Source organism: Nannospalax galili, unplaced genomic scaffold, assembly GCF_000622305.1.
Source record: "Nannospalax galili isolate Female #2095 unplaced genomic scaffold, S.galili_v1.0 scaffold779, whole genome shotgun sequence".
NCBI classification, from domain to species: Eukaryota; Metazoa; Chordata; class Mammalia; order Rodentia; family Spalacidae; genus Nannospalax; species Nannospalax galili.
In genome coordinates, this window is record NW_008345224.1 from 1,277,492 (window position 1) to 1,290,075 (window position 12,584).

A 12,584-nucleotide genomic window follows, 5' to 3' on the forward strand; every position below is an offset into this window, starting at 1 on the left:
CTGTGGTCACATTCTTGCTTGCAATTTCTTTAGAAATTCTAATTTGAAAACAGTTACATCTTCCTTGGGGTCTTTGTTTTCTTTATGAAAAGCTTTGAGAGTTTTTATTATTGTTGTTTTGTTTTGTATTTATTTAAAAATACTCCTCTCTTTAAACCACCGGTTTAAATGAGGAGAATTTAAAGGATTTTTTTTTTTTTACAATACTGTAGTTGATTGGATATTTTACTGAAATAAGTAAATAATAATAATAACAAACTTTCTCTCTTCCAGGTGGATGACTGGTCCCTAGAAATGCTCTTGGCTATTGGGAAAGTGCCGGCATCATTCCCATGCTATTAGCTTGCTTCCCGGGCCTCCATCACACCCAGGGAGGCGGGTTTTATTTTGGTTGACTTTAATGGCATGTTTTTTCTTTTTCCTGTTTATTTGTTCTTTGTTTTTTCTTTCCTTTTGTCTCTGTTTTTAAGCTGGCTTGTAGCATCCCTTGCTTTCTCGATGAAGATTTAATTTTTATTTTAAAAACACAAAGCTGCCACACAGAAGAAAGTTCCATGGTGCCTTGTCCTAAAGATTCTTTAAATGTCCAGACATTTAAGTGTTATGAGTACTTTCAAAGTGAAATGGAATGTGTGTCTAATTCTTTTTAAATTTTTTTTTTTTTCCTATTTGTTAGAACGTCCAGTGTAAGCCATTTCTTAATCTCGTGGTGCTGGAACACTTGACGCCGGCGCTTGTTAATTTTCTTACGTGAAGATATTCCAAATCGTCCTCAAATCTTCAGCCAAAGCTGCTTCAGTTTGCTTGACTCTGATCAGCTAAGGCCGGGCTATAAAAAAGTGGACTGGGCTCATGCAACTTCAAAGCTATTATTATTATTATTATTATTAAAAGATGAACGTCTTCAGGCTGTTCATTTATTTTTAAACATAAGACGGGTTTAGGGTGTTTTGTTTTGTTTTGTTTCTCTTCTGTTTTACTGGACTTACACAGGGCTGGGCTCAGGAAAAGAAAGCCCACCTCCTTCTTCGCATTTCAACAGTGAATTTGCGCCACCTTCTGGTGGGTTGGAAAAGAACGGAAACACCCGCCGGTTCCACAAAAAGAACTCTTTATTCAGCCAGTATCTGAGTCCAGTAGGTGCCTATGAGATGAGAGCCACTCGGCTTCTCTCAGAAGCAGATTCCCTACAGCTTGATTTTTATAAAAATGCTTTGAGCTAGGAAACCTTTTTTCTTTATTTCATCTTCGAAAGAACTTGCTAAATCCAGATCCCGGACCCTGCATATTAATTTACTGAAATGCTGGATGGGTCGTCAGTTAAGGGTGGCTAGAGGGGTGCCTATCCTATATGAGCTGTCCTCTGAGGGGTGCTGGCAAACAGACTGGAGGCTCTGATTGTAACAGCAGAGAAACAAACGCTTCTCTTCCTTGGGTTCCTAAGACCCCCATTACCCACAATTAATCATAATGACATGATGTATTCAGGCTTCTTGGTGGAGTCTGCTAGGAGCACACACATGCAGCTTGCCATAGATTTCCATCCCTTATTCAAATGGATTTCACCACAAAACTAGCTGGTACCCGTGGCCAGCCCCTGAGTCTGATCTTTCTTTAAAAAAAAATCAGCAGTGTCTTGTGGAGGGTGAGCACATTTTTGTAGGCTTCCTTCAGTTGAGAAAGGCCACAAGAGCCAAAGTTAATACTCATTCCTTTGACTGGAATTCATTTTAAAAATAGAATGTTTAGGGATGGAGATACAGCTCAGTCAGTAAAGTGCTTACCTCACCCTGGATTCGATCCCCAACACAACATAAACTGTATGTGATGATGGATGCCTGTAATCCCAGCACCGGGAGGTGTAGGCGGAAAATCAGAAGTTCAAAGTCATCCTTAGTTAAATAGATGGGGAATTCCAGGTCAGCCTGGAATGAGACCCTGTCTCAAAAAAAATTTGAATGTATATTCAAGAAAAAGCACATGCAGATGTGAGAGCTACACCCATGGTCTTTTGTGACAGTCTCTTATCCAAGAAGGAAATGAACTTCATATCATGCTTTAAAGAGTATGTGGAAAAGTGGTGCTGGAAAGATAGCTTGGTTGGTTAAGTGCTTGTCACACAAGGATATTAACCTAAGCTTCAGTCTTAGAACCCACTTTTTAAACAATGCCAGGCACAGCACATACTTGTAATATCAGCCCTGGGGAGACAAAGGCAGGTAGATCTCTGGAGCTCACTGGCCAACCAACATAGCTGAATTGGTGAGTCCCAGGCCATTGAGAGATCCTATTACAGGAAACAAAGTGGACAATGCCTGAGGAAGGACAGTCAAGATTGTCCTCTGGCCTCCACATGCATGCTCACATATGCACACTGGCATACACATATGCACATATGTACACACATATACACCCCCCCCCAAAAAATGTGAGAAATTAAGACCATATTGCATTCTTAGCGGGGTTCCAAATGTTTTGTCTGCAAAGCTGTTCTCACAGAGAGAAAGATACTCAGTTGGGTCAAATTAGTACAATCATTTGCTGAATTATTCGTCTTGTGAGAACCAACTGAGCCCCTGATGTGTGCCAGATCTGTGAAGCTGAAACAGTCATACAGGCTGCCAGGGGCTAACCCAGCACAAGACATTGCCTGTGCCTGAATTAGCAGCAGCCTTTCCAGAAGGATCCCATTGAAGGGACCTGTCCAGACAGGGTGGATGGCTACTTGTATGGTTAAGACAACCCCAACAGAAAGACCAATAATTACTTTGTCATCAGCCTAATCTAAAAATCTTTATTGCAAATGTAGGAAGTTTGTGAAGAAAGTTCAGGATGAAGACTATACTTTTCTCGAGGAATATTCAAACTAGGATACAAAGGATGGGGAAAGCCATATCAAAAAGACAATGTTGGGCCAGACAGCTGGCTCAATGGATAAAGCACTTGCTGCTCAAGAAGAGCAAGGACCTGAGTTCAGAACCCCAGACCCCACATTAAGTCAGATATGTGTCTATAATCCTAGCACTCCTATGGGGAGATGGGGTGGGGTGGAGACAGAAGAGTCCCGAGGAGCTTGTGGGCCAGTCAGCATAGAGTATAGAGAAGAGACCCTGTTTCAAACAAGGTGGAAGGTAAAAGTGGCATCAGAGATTGTTCTCATGTGCTCCAGAGCAAGCATGCATGCACACACGCATATGTGCACACATACACACATATACATAAAAAGACTGTGTTGCCAGGATTTTAGTCACCAAATTAGGTAGATGTGTGTGTGTGTGTGTGTGTGTGTGTGTGTGTGTGTGTGTACCTATATGGGAGACATCAATATGCTGAGGGGCAAAGTAGACAGGTTAGATGGGAATTTGACAAAATAAATCCAACCAGCCACTTGAAAGAATGATGCAACAAGGATAGCCAAAATACTGATGGCAAAATAATAAAAACCTGTAATAATGATATGTTTCACAAAGCTTCAAGTCTGCTAGTATGAATATGGAAATCAGACCAAGATAAAACCAAAGAATATAAGAAAGAATTTTGTGTATTTATAAAAATTTAATGAATAGGGGGCTGGAGTAATGGCTCAGCAGTTAAGAGCACTGCTCTTGCAGAGGACCCAGGTTCAGTTCCCAGCACATGGTGACTAATAACCATCCGTCTTTAACTCAAGTTCCAGGGGCATTCAATACTGAATTCTAACCTCCTCAGGCATTGTATAACATGGGTGTATTTATATTCATGTAGGCAATACACATATACACATAAAATAAATAAAATATTTTTAAAAAATAAAAATTCAATAAATGGTGAAGTCTAATTAATGTTACAAATTGCATGGAGTGTTTACCACTTTTTTGAGTTTTTTTTTACATTTATTTATCTATTTATTTGGGGGAGGTGGGGTGTGCCACAGCACATGTGGAGGTCAGAGAACAACTTGCAGGAGTCTATTCTCTCCTACCATGTGGGTTCTGGGACTTGAACTTAGGTTGTCAGGCTTGTTTGCAAGTACCTTTACCTGCTGAGCCATCTCACTGGCCCAAGTTTGCCAAATTTTGTAGAGAAAATGTACTATCTACTTGTCAAAAAGAATATGTCTCAATGAAAAAATTCATGTTGTTAAAGATTTACATATAAAGGCTAACTATAACCATTGACATTTTACAGCAGAGGAAACACATAGTCCAAGAAGCATCAAGACAGACAGTGGCCTGGGGAGATGCACAGTAGGTAAAGTGCTTGCACTGTAAGCATAAGAACCTAAGTTTGATGCTCCAGAACATGGTTTTTCAAAAAGCCAGGCATGATATTCCACGCTGCTAATCTCAGAGCTGAGGAGGCAGAGACAGGAAGACTCCTGGAGCTCCCTAGTCAGTCTAGCCAAACCAGTGAGTTCCAAATTAGTGAGAGACCCTGTCTCAAACAATAAGGTGGAGAGATATTGAGGAAGACAACTGATAACTACCTTTGACTGCCATATGAATATGCTTACACATGTACTCACATACGTGTGCATATGTACATGTGTGCAGTGACCCACACATCTGCACACACAGGAAAATATGCATACACACACACACTAAACAGACTGGCAGCATACTAACAAGAACACATCAAGCTTTCATCTCATCTCTAATAGCTGCACATGTACTATTTTCGATACTGTAACTTGATTCAACTGACAAAAGCGATAAAATTCTATCAGTACCAAGTGGTGGAGAGGATATGGTTCCATGGAATCTTTTGAACAAAGCTTCTAGAAGGGAAAGATAGAGTTGCCTTGGGAAACAGGTTGGGAATACTGTATAACTTGGGAACTCTGCAACTCTGCTCTCGGTATCCACCTAAGAAAAACCTTTCTACCTGTACACAAGGGAAAAATATTTAAGAGCATTCAGAAGAGTGCTAGGTATGGTAGCATCCATTAGTGGGTAGTCTATGAATAATTAAAGCATTTGAACACAGTGGAGTATGCACAACAGTCAGTAAAGCACAGGGATGAGTCTGTTTAGGATGTTATTAAGTAGAGGAGAGACCCTGCCAGAAGACCACATGTATCACGATACTCACCAGAAGAGCATGACATTCAGGCCTGGGAGATGACTCCGTGAGTGAAGAGCTTGTTACACATGAGGACCTGAGTTAAGATCTCCAGAATCTGTGTAAAGCCAGGTGCAGTAGCATGTGTCTGAAATCCCCAGGTTCCTACTGTGAGGTCAGAGGCCAAGACAGGAAAATCCTTGGAACCTCTTAGGTCAAGCTGCCCAGAGGACACAGAGGCAAGCAAGATAGAAGGCATGAAAACATACATACATACATACATACATACATACATACATACAAATGTACACGTACTTATGCATATGCACACAATGTGCAGACACACCTATATACATATACATGCACATATATGTATACATATACATATATACATGCATATGTGCATATGCACATAATACTCATGCATATGTACATATGCACCCATACATGCTTGTGCACACATGCACACTGTGAATGAAGGTTTCCAGAAAGAATCACACCTTCTAAAGAAATGGATGGGTATCTAAAAGCATGGGAACCACCAAAACTAAACCAAGAAGAGAGCAACAGCTTAAACGATCCATAACACATAAGGAAATTAAAACAGTAATACAAAACCTCCCGACTAAAAAGAGGCCCAGGACCAGATGGATTTACAGCAGAATTCTATCAGACATTTAAAGAACTATATCCAATACTACTTAAATTATTCAAAAAGATAGAAATGGAGGAAGAACTTCCAAATTCCTTCTATGAAGCCACCATCACTCTAATACCAAAGCCAGGTAAAGATACAACCAAAAAAGAAAATTATAGGCCCATATCCTTAATGAACATAGATGCAAAAATTCTCAACAAAATACATGCAATCCGCATACAGACACACATCAAAAAGATCATCCACCGTGATCAAGTTGGCTTTATTCCAGAGATGCAGGGATGGTTCAATATACATAAGTCAATAAACATCATAAATCATAAAAAATGGGCTCAAAGATGAGAACCATATGGTCATCTCAATAGATGCAGAGAAGGCCTTTGACAAAATTCTCATAGTCAACATCATTCTAAATGCAGAAAAACTGGAAACATTCCCATCGAAATCAGGAACCAGACAAGGCTGTCCACTATCTCCACTTCTCTTTAACATAGTGCTTGAAACTCTTGCAAGAGAAATAAGACAAGAGAAGGAAATTAAAGGAGTAATAATTGGAAAAGAAGAGCTCAAATTATCCCTTTTTGCAGATGATATGATAATATATCTAAGGGACGCCAAAAATTCCACACGCAAACTCCTAGAAATTATTAACACATTTAGTAAAGTGGCAAGTTACAAAAATAACCTACAAAAGTCTATAGCCTTTCTATATACCATTGACAAGCAGTCAGAGAAAGAGCACAGGGAAATCCTCCCATTCACAATAGCCACAAAAAAAAATAAAATATCTTGGAATAAACCTGATCAAAGACATTAAAGAGCTCTACAATGAACATTGTCTTTAAAGAAAGGGATTGAAGAAGACATCAGACAATGGAAGGACCTCCCATGCTCATGGATTGGAAGAATTAATATTGTGAAAATGACCACCCTACCAAAAGAAATATATAGATTCAATCCAATCCCAATCAAAATCCCCACCACATACTTCACAGAATTAGAAAAAATTTTCTTTAAATTCGCATGGAAGCACAAAAGACCCTGGCTAGCCAAAGCAACCGTGAGCACAAAGAGCAATGCTGGGTGGATTACTATGACAAATCTCAAAGTATACTACAGAACTATAGTCCTAAAAACAGCATGGTACTGCACAAAAATAGACACATAAACCAATGGAACATCTTTGAAGACCCAAACCCGAGCAATTTCAGCCACCTGATATTTGACAAAGGGGCCAAGAACATTCACTGGAGGAAAGACAGCATGTTCAGCAATTGGTGCCACAAAACCTTCTTTAAGACTAGCTGGCTGATAAGAATTTCAATGATTGTGGAGAGGTTGGAATGTTGCAGGTCCAGAGCCTAATTACCATTTATCTTTGAATGTCTTCTGATCCCCTATTAGCCATTTCTTGCCTACCTCTGCCTGACCTAGTATCCTATAACTAAGAACTAAAACTTTTTGAAATGCATTAATAGATCAGTAGCTTCTACCAATGTTCTAGTTTGTTTCTTCATTGCTGTGACAAAATACTCTGACCAGTACTAACTTGGAGGAGGAAAGGGTTTATTTGTCTTACATCTCACAGGTTCATCAGGGAGCCCAAGGTAGGAACTTGGGGCAGTAACCTGGAGGCAGGAGCTGGAGCACAGGCTATGGAGGAATGCTGCTTACTGTCTTGCTCCCCTGGCCCCTGCTCAGCTTGCTTTCTTATGCATCACAGGCCCACCTGTGCAGAGGTGGCACCATCCACAGTGGGCTGGGCCCTCCCACATCACTCAATAATCAAGAAGATGCCCCACAGACATGGCCACAGGCCAGTCCTATGGAAGAAACTCCCCAACTGAGGCTCCTTCAACCCAGGTGTGTCAAGTTGACACTAAAGCTATCCAGCACAACCAACCAAAAAGCTAAGAATGTCATCGGATAGCCTCTGATACCTAAGGGAGGGTTTCAAGCTATGCTTTAGCTTACCCAATGTTTCCACCAATACTTGCTAAGTGTCTTGATTTATGACTTTCTTTGTTCTGTTGCTATAAAAACTTCATCAAACTGTTACCATGTTGGAGCTTGGAATTTAGAGTATTCCATGTCTGTATTTCCTGCCCATTGGCACTCATATTTGGCTTCAGAATAAACTTTTTCTTATCCCCTTTGAGGTGAGAGTTGTGTTTTTGCATCACCACACACCCATACACGAACATATGTACACCACATACATACATATATATCCATCCATCCACATATATAAATGGTCAGTAAATACATGGAGAATGCATTCTAGGAATGACAGTTCAGACCATGCTGAGACAAGGCAGAGCTCTGTAAGGCCTCAGCTTCCTCCAGCAGGTGTGAACAATCCTTATGTGGCTTCAGGACTGCACCAACCCCTGCAGGGTTTCTGGCTTCTGGTCATAAACAGCAGCAACAGTAGTGAGTATCACATTGACCAAGTTTATCACGTGCCACTTCATGCCATGCTTCCTATGTCCCAATTCCCATAACCACCACAGAAGCTAGCAACTAATGCTACCCACATCCTTCACATGGGAAAACCTCTGACATGTCTGTGAAGAGTTCCTAAAATGTGCACATCAGGCTACACACCTCCTGTGTGCACATTGCTCAGGACACATTCAGAAGGAACTGGTGTCTTGCATGGTTTTTGCCTATTTGTTATTTTGGATGCTTCCATAACTTCAGTGTTTCCCAAATGTTACATCTTTTTATACCTTGGACTCAGAGGGTTCCCAAAGTACAGGAAGACAGGTAAGCCTGTGGCTGGCAATTCTATTTCTAGGGAAATACCAATACCCAAAGGACTCATCCTACTGTAGAGATACCTGTGCATCCATGTTTGTTGCTGCTTTCTTCACAATAGCTAAGAAATGGAAACAAACTAAATGTCCCTCGGCTGACGAATAGATAATGAAAATGTGGTACATCCACACAATGGAGTGCTACACAGCAGTAAGAAAATATGAAATTATGAAAATTGCAGGTAAATGGATGGAACTAGAGAGTGTTATACTAAGTAACACAAATGCAAAAAAGCAAGACATACGCTCTCCCTCATTTGTGGATTGCAGTACCAACCCCTTATACGTGAGTCAGGAAAATGGAAAGGAAACAGGGAAGTAAAGGAAAAGAAATATTCCCAAAGAGGGGGATAGTAGGGAACATATGCCATGGGGGGGGCAGTGGGAGTGTTGGGCTGGGAGAGAAGGAGAGAGGGGCATGCAGGGGACCATGGTGGGGGGTAGGGAACTCAGTAGAAAGAGGATAGTGGGAGGTGGTTGTTATTGGGGGAAAGGTGGGGATAAGGGGGGCACTGGGACTGAGGGGGGAGGTCGGATGAGAGGAAGAGAGAGTAGAGATGAATGGATCTTCGGGGGCTAGGGAAGCCAGAGGGAAATGTGTTGCCTCTGAAACCTCCTGAGAAATGCACATACAGTGTCTGAAGAGTAGTGCATATGTATACCTGAGGGCTGTGTGGCAAGGAACACGGTGCCAGACAGAAGAGACCTCTCTTTGAGTGGTTGCTGAGAGTGATCCAAGAGACTCCCAAAATAACAGAGGCTATTGCCAGAGCTCTTGGTTATCTCTCAGAACTAGAAGAAAATATCCTATTGCTGAAGACAGGACATACTTCAGATACAAGACTTGGAGCAACGGAGCAGGAGCTGACTTGGAAGCCTTCTCCCTGAAATTAAGCTCTTATAGTGCTAGAAGATAATATGCAAGCTGCTAAGGGAGAAAATCAATGGTCCAACCCGGCCCTAAAACCTATTAACCATAACAACTGGCACAACAAACTACCTCTACTGGTGCCGTAGTGGCACTGTTATATGGGGACAATCAACCGCTATCTAATTGGACTTAAAGCCCTCTCAGTGGGAGTGAACTCATGGGTGGCACTGTAAACACAGCCAAATACATATGGCTGGAGAGGTCATAGATCCTAGAGAAAACCTTATCTCTGTCATATGTCTAGACAAATGACGTTTCCTATAATATGGATCCTTATATTTACAGACAAGTATACCATACACAACTCATCAAAGAGGCTTCTTTTTACAACAGATGGATGCTACTGCAGAATTCCACAACTCATCAGACACAGAGAATATACATCTGAGAGATACCCAGTCTGAGGTGACACATCTACAGTTGAACCTGTATACCTAGGACTCATGGAACATAGTGGAACGAGAGGCAGAGAGAAAATCAGTGCATTTCTTGACTCTCACCAGTGATGTTTCCTTATACAGTGGAGTGCAATGCACACAGAAGGCCACACACAGCCAAGTTTTAAAGAATAAGAGACTGTAGAGTATGTGTCTCTGGATAGGACCTCTATTTTAAACCTCAGCCACCCATAGCTCAGGGACCATTGCAGAGGAGGGGTTGGAAAGATTGTAAGAGCCAGGGCTGACTGAATTGTTAAGGTGTATGGTAATCTTTCATTTTGTTAAGAACTGCCAAGCTGCTCCTAGACTGGATGCACCATCTTGTTTTCCCACCAACAAATGAATAATCCATGTTTTTCCCCTTTCTACCTCATCAGGATTTGGTAATGTCACTATATTTCATTTTAGTTATTTTGATAGGTGAATATTGCTATTCCTTTGCATTTTAGTTTGTGCTCCAAATAGCAAATGATGTTAAATGTTGATGTGTGCTTATTTGCATCTGAATATCTCATCTAATGAAAGGTACTTTATGTCTTTGTCAATTTTTTAGTTGGATTATTTGTGTGTGTGTTTGTGTGCGTACTGTGTGTGTGCTGTGTGCGCGTGCGCACATGTACAAGTGGTTACATGAGCTCATGCATGCATGCAGAGGCCAGAGAAAGAGATCAGGTGCCCCGCTCTATCATGCCTCATCTCATTCCTTTGAGCTAGGCTGGCAGTCACCCAGCCCCAGTGAGCCTCCGTCTCTGCATAAGTGAGTGTCCACACCCAATTTTTCATGTGGGTGCTGGGATTCGAACTCAGGTCCTCATGCCTGTATAGCAAGTGCCCTTACTCACTAAGCTATCTCTAGTCCATTTGTCTTTTTTCTTTTTTCTTTCTTTTTTTTTTTGACACAGGGTCTCCCTGTAGCCCCAGCTGTCCTGGAACTCACTATGTAGACCAGGCTGGCCTTGAATTCACAGAGATTTGCCTGCCTCCACCTACTGAGTGCTGGGATTAAAGGAGTGTGCCACCACACCTGGCTTCATTTGTCTTTTTTAAAAGTTTTTTGAAACAGGATCTCCCTCTAGTCCCTGTGGCCTGGATCTCACAGATTTTACTGCCCCTGCCTCTCATGCCAGGCTAGACTATCCCTTTTTTTTTTTTAAATAAAAGTATTTAATAAAAAGAGTAAAACCTTTATGGTTTTGTTTTCCATTCAAGTGCATGATCAGATGTGAGTGAAGGCATGAGGCATATGTCAAGGTTTATTTGGCATCTGAGGTTTCAGCATCATCCTTTCTCCACTGAATCCACTGAATCGCCTTTGTCTACTCCTTAAATTAACATATTTGGATCTTGAAGTAAAGAAGCCAGAGGGTAGACAGCTTGTGGTTTGAATGTGAAATGTCCCCCACAGGCTCCTGTGATTGAACATTTGTTCTCCAGCTGGTGGTGCTGTTTGGGAACCTTTAGAACCTGTAGTAGGTAGAGCTTTGCTAGAGGAGGTGAGTCACTAGGGCAGGCTTTGATGCTTCACCGCCTGGCCTACCTTTCTGTTCTCTCTACTTCCTGAGTGCAGATGTGGAATACCCAGCCAGCTTCCAGCTCCTGCTGGTATACTTTCCGCCTGCTGCCTTGCCTCCCCTGCCATGAGGGACTCTATCCCTCAGAAACTGTAAACCAAAATAAACCCTTCTCTCTCAAACTGTGTTTGTCAGGGTATTTTATCAGAGCAACAGAAAAGAGCCGCTGCACCATCCTTATTGGCCGGAGTGCTCCCATTTTTTGCTTTTTATGAATTGTCTTTCCTCTTTCAGTTCCTCCTGCCATTTTACACAAATTTTAGAATAATGCGGTTTCAATTTGAAAAATAGCTATGATTGTATAGGATTTGCATTGAATTTATATATCATCTTAAGGAGAATTTACACTTTCCTGTGATGAGTTTGTAATCCTTGAACATAGTACACTTTCCACATATTGAGAAGCATTATGAAATTTTCAGAATAAAGTCATCATATGTTTTATTAACTTAGACCTGAGTGCTTAGTTTACTTTAGCAATTTGTCATGCTACATTTTATTCATTCTCAATCTCTTGCTGACATATACAAACATCATTAAGTTTACATGTTAATTTTGTATCTTATAACCTTGCTAAATCAGCTTATCAGTTCTAGGATTTTTGTTTTGTTTTGCTTCTCTATTTCTTGGGATTATTTGTATTGAAAGATCATAGCGTCTGCAAACAAGGCAGCTTTACTTCTTCCTTGCTAATGTGCATGCCTTCATGTTCTTCTCTTACCTGCAGTGGCTGCTATCACCAATACTGTCTTGAATAGAAGTGACAATGGATGTCCTGATTCTGCATAGGACCACACGAGGCAAGCTTTTAATCTTTCACAATTAAGCATAATGATAGCTGCAGATGTTTAAAGAAAATAAATATTCTTTACCAAATTGAAAAACTTTATGCTCTTTTTGTATAAATTTTTGTCATGAATGATTATAAAATTTTGTCAAATGCCTTTCTGCATCAATTTATATAAATACATCCTTTTTCTTCTTTAGCCTATTTCTGGTGGATTACAATAACTGATTTTTTAAAAATACTGAACCTGTCTTGCATCTTTAAATCAAGGCACACTTGACCATAGCATATATTTATTTATTGCTGAATTCTGTTTGGTAATATTTTGTGAGCAATCT